The sequence below is a fragment of the Alosa alosa genome, chromosome 16, assembly GCF_017589495.1.
Source record: "Alosa alosa isolate M-15738 ecotype Scorff River chromosome 16, AALO_Geno_1.1, whole genome shotgun sequence".
Lineage (NCBI taxonomy): Eukaryota > Metazoa > Chordata > Actinopteri > Clupeiformes > Clupeidae > Alosa > Alosa alosa.
In genome coordinates, this window is record NC_063204.1 from 5,133,141 (window position 1) to 5,141,996 (window position 8,856).

Sequence of the window (8,856 nt, forward strand, 5' to 3'; positions counted from 1 at the left end):
TTTATGATCCCTCTTTTTCAACCATGTAGACCATGGTGTGGTGAATCATGCCCTGAGCTGGTATTATACCAGTGACTGCCAACAGAAACACATGGTACATTATGTGACCTTAAACCATAAATAGCCCAACAAATTTTATTTTTCAGATATGAGAATATGCAGCCATACATTCTGTTCTATTCACACACACTTCCCTAAAACAAGTCTCCCTAGGTTAACTTAACTTTTCCTGTAATTTTGGCATTAAACAGAATTATTAGTGGAGTTGTTGGTGGATGGATAAACCTTTTAAAAAGCCTCTTTGTGTAAGGAGCATGGTTTCCATTTGTATGTGTGCTTTCTTTAATGGTTATTTTAAAGTAGGCCTACACTACATGAGATACACGTTCCTCTTCTACTACTGTTGCTAAAGAGGTTGGAAACATCGCTCCCTAGTGGGGACATTGAACAACTGCCATGCTCTAATTGGTACACTGCCAAGTTTCTTCACACATTTGACAGAATGAATTACACAAATTCAACTTGACCTACAATTACAGTTGGATAAGAAAAATATATGTCCACCCCCTGATAATGTGTGAATTATGACTCAATTAGTATTTGGAACCAGCCAGATTTATTTCTTGAACTTAATTTGGGACATTTGTTTGCATGACAGTCGTGCAGTCAGTTTGTGACTTGTTTGTTGTTGTTTGGCCAGCACAGTGTATGTGGAGAGCAGGACATTAAATACTTGTTATTTTTAGGTGCTCCCTCCGAAGGCTTGTGTCCCTCCATGAACCTCTGCCTCACCCCCTGGACTATTCTGACTATAAGGTCATGCTTGTGGAAACTGTTGAAACATAAATGAGAGGCAGGGGCTTAGAGCAGCTGAAGAATTAACTGTTAGCCTATTTGTCATTCCAACCTAAAAAGTGAAGTTCTATTCAATGTGTGTGTTTTTTTTTTTTTTTCACAATATTTTTCATTTTAATGTCACGAGTCCACTGGCATTTGGACATTTTAGACAGACAAGACGTGTGCACAGGATGAACTGCGGAGGAAGCAGACTTGAGAACGTCAGTGGGACACATGACATGTTAAGGGTCCCCCTACATGGGCAAGGATCAGGTATCCGCCTCGATACCTGATCTCTATCTGACCTCAGATCGCTACCCAGCCAGGAGTCTTTCCCATTACAAGCTAACACACTGTCTCAGGATCAGCTGCCAATTGAGTTCTGTTGGTATGGACGGTGGCCAGAGTGGAATGGTTGCTGAACCAACAGTCAAAGGGCACAAGGAGGGTCCACTCCCTGCTCCGAGACCTAGTTCAAAAGAAGAGGGGGCTGAGAAGTGGTGGCGATGGTGGAATGATGTAACCAGTGCGCTCCTGGAATACTAAATACCACATAACTGGGCTTCTTAAAACAGCCGTGAGTGACAGAGGTAGACTGTGAGAAGCAAAGACAGGACTCCGCTTCCATCGTTTTAATAACATCCCAGAAGGTAGGGTACTGTCTCTGCACTTCTGCTTTACAGACTGGTAAAGCTAGTTACTTACAAATAATTTCCAGATTGGTGGTATTTTTTGTAAGCCTATAGGCTATGTGTGTGGGCATGTAAGAAAATGAGATACAACTGACTATAGCTTTTAATTCAAAGCGATGTGTGTGACAAGAAGCTTGTAAAATATTTTTTTGTGGGAATATTTACCATGATAAGGTCTCAGCCAGTCTAAACCTGTTTTCCTGAAAGGGCTGTAGCGTAGTGTCTTTTAGCTTTTTAGGGAGGGGGAGTGTGCTCTGGCTGTAACCCTATCTGCTTTCACAGCCGAGACTAGACTAAATGCATTGAAAGAGTCCAGATTTCCAAATTCGGAAAAAGGAAAAGTAGGCTATCTAATATTGTCATTGTCATTAGTTTGGTGTCCTACAGCTGATTCGAGAAAAAATGTTGCAGTGCATGTTCTGAGTTGACAGAATTTCTTCAAGAAGTAGGCCTAACATTTGTCAAAAATGAAAGTGGTTCACAATTCCTTAGGCTAACGGTGAAAGCATTTTAGGTAGAAAACAATAAAGTGGCATGGTAGCCTTATTTTATTTCAGGTTAATTTGTATAAATGTGGACACAAGTAGGTCTGGCCAGGCCACACCTTATCAGTTTTTGAGTCCAATAATTTGTTAATGATGACGTCACACATATGTTGACGGTCTCTGAACTCATGTTGGCTAGTTTAATGAGGAATATTTGACATTCAGTGTTAATTCTTAACATTAATTCCCTGCCAATTAATAACCTACATAAAGAGATGACTTTCAGATATGCAGTATCTTCAAGGTAGGTGTGCTTATTTTTTCTTTGAATTAGAACAGCTTTGATTGTGCAAATTAGGTAGAGTTCTAGCCTATCTAAATAAAATTAAGTTAACATTAGCCTATACTTTGCTTGAACTAGCAAATGTTAGCAAGAGAGTTAACGTTTGCTAACATATCTGCTGTTTGCCAGTATTTTCCATCTAGATAAGATAACGTTAGCCAGACATGATGGTAAGAGTAAGACCAACACAGCCCTAAGTTACCCATGTTTCACTACTGTTCACTACAAAGAAGTGACTAAAGTTTGTATTTTGTCTTTCTTTTTTTAAATAAGTAATTGTTGCTGTACCTTTGTACATAACTTAACCTTAGATGATCATAGCTTCTACTGGGTAGTTCTAGGAGGGAGGGGCATCAGGAGGACAGAAGAGAGGGGAAAGGAAAGGAAAGTGAGCCAACTAGTGCTAAGCTGCTACAAGTTTTAGGACACAACAACATCGTCAGCAGTGTGCAGTCAGTCACCCTGCAGTGGACTTGAAACAGCTGCGTGTATCCCTCCTGTAAAACATTGTGGTATGTTGTTTTCGTGATTCTGAATAAGAAGGAATAACGGTGGCATTTATAAGTTAATCATTGGCATTGATTTGCCTAACGTTAACGTCATTCAAACTATCATAGCTCGCTAACGTTACTTATTTGTTGTTAAGTTAACAGCTATCTAGTCGAATTTTAAGAGATCATAACGTAACGTTACTTCCCTTTAACTATTTCACTTTAACGTTATTTAGCTAACATCAGGCACTTTGTTGTCGCTGCTTTCACAAATGACTGAGTGACTGCTTTTGCGATTGAGAACTGCTTTTGCGATTATATTTTGGCTAGTTCACGGTAACGATAAGTAGACTGGTATCCGTACAGTAACGTTGACGTTCGCGCACGTGCAAATATCCCAAATAAATGCCTACTGTGAACATGCTAATGAACTTGTAGATCTATCTGATATTAGAAATGCTTTTGCAAAGGATAGTGCTACACGTGTGCATCATTGGTGTGTTTGTGGATATGAAAGTGTACGTTAACTGGAGCTCATTGACAGACCAACTTCTAACGTTAACAGTAAAGTTAACGTTATCTTCCCCCATTCCTTTCTTTTACATTTCTTTTAGACTTTGGAGTATAGCCGCGACACTATTTAAGCCACAAGATATCGTCACACGGAAAATGACGGAGAACGGCATCTTGCACCCGGACAGGGTGCTCACTCTAGACACCATGAATCCCAACGTGAAGCGGGTTGAATATGCAGTCCGGGGCCCAATTGTGCAGCGGGCTGTGAAGATCGAGAAGGAGCTGAAAGAGGTAACGTAACGTGGTGTTTTTGTGATGTGGCTTTAGTATTAGTAGGCAATACTTTTTTTCTAGGTAACGGTATGGTCCATACATCCTCTAAACTTGTCCAGGAATATCCTGTCACCGTATGACTGGCATATGATGCCTACCTACCGTCTGACTCATTTTATTAATTTGTTTTTCTGCTGGGACAATATATGCTCAGTTGATTTGTGACTCCACCAAATGTCCATTTCTACTGTAAGCTCTCTGACTGCCACCAGAGAGTTGCTGAATACAACAATAGATGTTGAAGACACAGTTGCCAGATAGATAGATAGATAGATAGATAGATAGATACTTTATTGATCTCCAGGGGAAATTCATGAAAGAATATGAGTCACTACATGCTCTTGCTTCTTGTGGTTGAACCACATGTCAGCTGTCAGCCAGCCCATTCCTCTAGGCACCCAAGGCAAGTATTAGCTTGTCATTCCTAAACCATTCCCATTTTTCTCTCAGGAAGTGATTGCTAACCTATTGTACTTCACAGCTGACCTTACGAAATGCGTTTTTGGTTAATGATTCTAAAGGGACTCAACTGGGATTTAATATTTAGAAGAATTGCACACCACTGTAGATCTAACAACCAGTGTTTTGACAGACCACTGTCATGGTAGCCCAAGTATCCGTACGGTACGACCAAACTAGTTTTAGGAGGTGGAGACAGAAACCTTGTCAAGATAGTTGGGATCATTCTTGCTTAGTATGATATAGTAAATCCTCTTCATTCATTTCAGTGCCGTCAGAGAAATTATATAATGATCAGCAAAGTCATTAGTTTGAGAAGGAAGAATGAAAGTGCTAGACGTGTGACGGTAGACAAATGTTTTGAATACGGTTTAATGCAGTAGTTTGTGCTGTACAAGAGCAGACTCTATAAAGGCAGCTTTTATAATCTAGACCACAGTCTAACTGTCCTGCAGAAACTAAGCTGATGATGGACACACAAGAAACTGAACTGAACACATGTTTCTGTTTGATAACGGGTGTGCCTCTGAAGTGTGTGCGGCTGTGTGTGTTTGCGCGTGCATGTGTACCTTTCACACCCCATATTACGTTGTTCTCTGTGATGGTCAACAAAGACGTCACTGTTAGAAGAAGAACCAAGTCCTTTCTGGCTGGCACAGTGTTAGCCACACACACCATGTTTTTCATTTATAGAAAACTTAGGCTATACTGTAGTTTGTGCTCTATGGCATCTCTGAAGGGTTTGGTGTTCCTAAATGAGAGAATCAGTAGCCTAGTAATTGCATTTTAGGTTACATAATCCAATAGAAGCAGCTTCAAAGGAGCCTTTTGTCTTTGGTTGTCCTTTCCTGGCCTGCTGGGAACCCCCTCCCCTCTCCTATTAAGAGCCTCTTTGAGCCATAAACATGCCGTCCCATCAGACAGGGACAAGCTGAATCTGTCCATAGCTCTGTATTTAATCGATTCATTTGATTAAATAATCATCAATTAGGACATCCACTGACTATGACAACGACAATCAAAATATAACTATTATTTTGCTGCGTTCCGTTTGGCAACAATACTCTCATGTTGTTTTGAGTTATAAATCCAGTCCACCCATTTGCTTTACAATAATATTTGATTGTCCATGCTGTGGCGATGATGTTCCATGTTTCATTCACACATAAATACACTTACTTGGTTACATTGTATACCTATGGGTTTTCATTCTTTGCCCTGGGGCAACACAATAATCTTGACTCGATTTATTTATCTATGGTACAACATTGCCACTTTTTACTTAGTTACTTTCACATAGATTTTCAAGTCCCTACTAGCTACCCTACATACCATTTTAATCCTATGAAAATGACCGAAAAACACAGCCTCCCCTTATTCAATTCTTAAAATCTTCAAGCCCATTATATGTGGAGACCTCAAATATTGGTACAACATTAATAAAATATAGTATGTAAAGAAAAAGATTAATACCAAATGCGTACAAAACAAGTTTATACTACCTTTTAATGTCACTTTTTTTTTTTTTTTTTTTTTCAAATTTACGGCCTTATAGAAAATCAATGAGAATGCTGTTAACTTTTAATGGTTCTGTCATACAGAGAACATGTTTGTCTTCCCTACAAAGTTTTTTATGATTTTCATGCTGTAAAAAAACTGAAGTGATTTCAAGGGCTGAAAATAAAATGAAGACATAGGATTTGAACAGAAATATTTTACAGGCCTTGGTTTTGGAACCCATTCTTGATATAGACAAGGTTTGATTAAAATCTGAGAAGGTGCAGCAACTACCGTATCTGATTTGACACAGAATGACCCATTTGCTATTCAGAGTATATTACATTTCTATTTAATTCACTGTTAAGAAAATGGATAATATTTACAAAATCATTGATTATGTTTAATATGTTTAAATAATGATCTCAGTATTGTCCAAAATAATCATGATTAGGATTTTTGCCACAGTCGAACAGCCCTACCTGTCGACATAAAGGAATAACCCCATAGTAGATGGCATACATTTTAGTTTTAGCCTTGAAAGACAAACTCTAGTTGACTTGTGGCCTTATGAAGGTATGGTGAACTAGACATCTGCAGTGAGGCTGGAAGTTCATCTGATAAGTCATGTCATCAGTCTGTCAATGCTGAGGTTGTGCTGGGTGAATTGTGAGCTGTGCCATGCAGGGGCGATTTGATTCATAATGCTGAGGTTGTGCTGGGTGAATTGTGAGCTGTGCCATGCAGGGGCGATTTGATTCATAATGCTGGGGTCGTGCTGGGTGAATTGTGAGCTGTGCCATGCAGGGGCGATTTGATTAAATTCCAGGCGCGCCTGTGACTCTTGTGACCAAGACAGGGCAGATGGCACTATACCAAAACGAGATTTAATTTAACATGAGACATACGTGGATTAAGATAAACGGAAGTGCGGTGCAGTGGAAAGCAAACAGAAAAACATTGGGGCTATCTGTAAGGATGTGTGTGTAATCTTCCAGCTATTAAAACTATTAGCACTGGCCTTCTCTCTTACTGTAGGTCTGTGTCTATCCCCGTGTGTTGTCGTACACAAATTGGTATTTAAATTCATCAGGGGACTGGGAGCACAAAGCTCTGTGTGTGTGTGCGTGAGCATGAGCAGTACAAAATGAGATTTACTTGCCTATTCACTAGCCTCTCAAGTCATATTTGATTGTAGTAAGTTGCTGGGGGCCACTTCTGCCAATGTCATCTGATTGGAGGGCCACGTCAGTGTTAAAGAATAATACAAAAAAAGAATGGCTATTTCCTAAAATACAATGTTTTTTTTTTTTTTTTTTTTTTTCAAAAACTGTATTTACAAAACTACAAACAGAAAGTGCAAGTCTTAGACACCTGTGCTAGCAACCTTGGCTTATAAATAAAATAAATATTAATACAAATGATAAAAACAAACAAAAAAGCATAAAAGCAGGTAGGCCTATGTCTGTGTTTCACACCAAATACAAATATTTTCCTCTTATAACTTTTTTAAACCTGGCAAACTAGGCATCAGGGTTAAGAAAGCAACACCATTGGATTTTTATATCAAAATTTCAAAAGGCCATGGCTTGAAAGTGCACAGCAAATTTGAAATCGGGATTTCAACACTGATAGATTTAAATTTAACACTATATGGGTGTATATATGGGGACCACCACAAAAGTGTTAAATTAACATTTTTGTAAGTGTTATAAGTTACAACACTAACAAGGTGTTAACATTTTACACTGTGAGAGTTAAGCAGAAACACCATATTGGAGTATTTTTAACACCAGAGGACTTAATTCTTTCTTAAACTCAACTCCAAAAGTGTTGCTATTTAACTTAAGCCCAGTGTTAAACTGACACTAGTATAGTGATGATTGCATTTATATTACATTACTTTGTTGCCAAATAATGCTTCTTGTTTTAATCTCTAGAAGAGTAAAGGAATACTACTTGTGGTGCTATATACAGTATGTTTTAGAATTGCTGAACAAAAACAAACACTTAATGTAAAAAATGTACTACATTTATTTATTAAAACAGTGAAACATTCTTCAGCTCATTACAAAATGCAACAGTCAGGCACAATATAAAACAACAAATCACAGCCATATGACATCTGAAGATCAAAAGGTTTGTAATGTTGCAAATCATCTTTTTTAACAATATAAAAATGATTAAGTTCTTTAACCTCAAAAGCGTGAAGGTGCTCGACTTAAAGTCTCAGTATCCATCAAAATGAAATGTATGTCGTGTTTTTGTAAAATTGACACAATTTTACCAAACAACGGCATTTCATCCTCCACATCAACACAAACAATAGATCCACAATGGTAATCAACCCCATCACATCTTACCCACACAGTAGAACAAACAGTAGTGGACTTGGCGATTTGGAAATGTGCACAGACCAGTTCCTCATAGTCAAACTCATTTAAGATTTCAGTTTTCACTGGACCCGATTCGATACCTTTAAGTGACGTACGTGACTCCCAATGATGGGCTGTAGCTAACTGATGCTTTACTGCTAAAGACTTTGTCAAATTTTTGAAATTTTTAATGCTAGTTTTAAAAAAACGGTGTTTGGCCTCGTATCGCATGGTCCATACATGGACTAAAGGACCAATTTTTCTAATCACACCTGGATAATGGACCATTAGGTGGTGTTTAGGGAGCAAATTCTGACTAGGGTAGACTTCCTTAAATAATTTGTGATACTCTGCGATCAAAGACCCCAAATAGACCATCATACCCTCAGAAATGTTAGGTGAAAAGATTATGCTAGAAATATCAAGCAGAAGGAGGAGTAGACTCCAATGTTTATCTTTATCTGGAACAACACTCCCAAATATGAGTGGAATGTTTCTCAAAAGACACATAGTTTGACTAGCATTAAGACCAAGCCGATTACCCTGCATATTGATCTTTGTTGGCCTGTTCTTGCGGTCTAAGTATCCATAGCTATACCCATAAATTCTCAGTAGGATGTGTTCACTGGTAATGAAATTTTGAGAGGTAGTCTAAAAGTAGCTTGATTTCATACTGTGCTACACCTTCAAGCAGGTCGTGCATTATATCAACGACAACATTATCTGCAACATTAAAATATTTTAAATCATTGAGAATGCTGTTGTGCTTGATACCATAGCATGAACCATCACCAGAGTTCTCAAGGGATTTGTAATGTTGCTCATTCA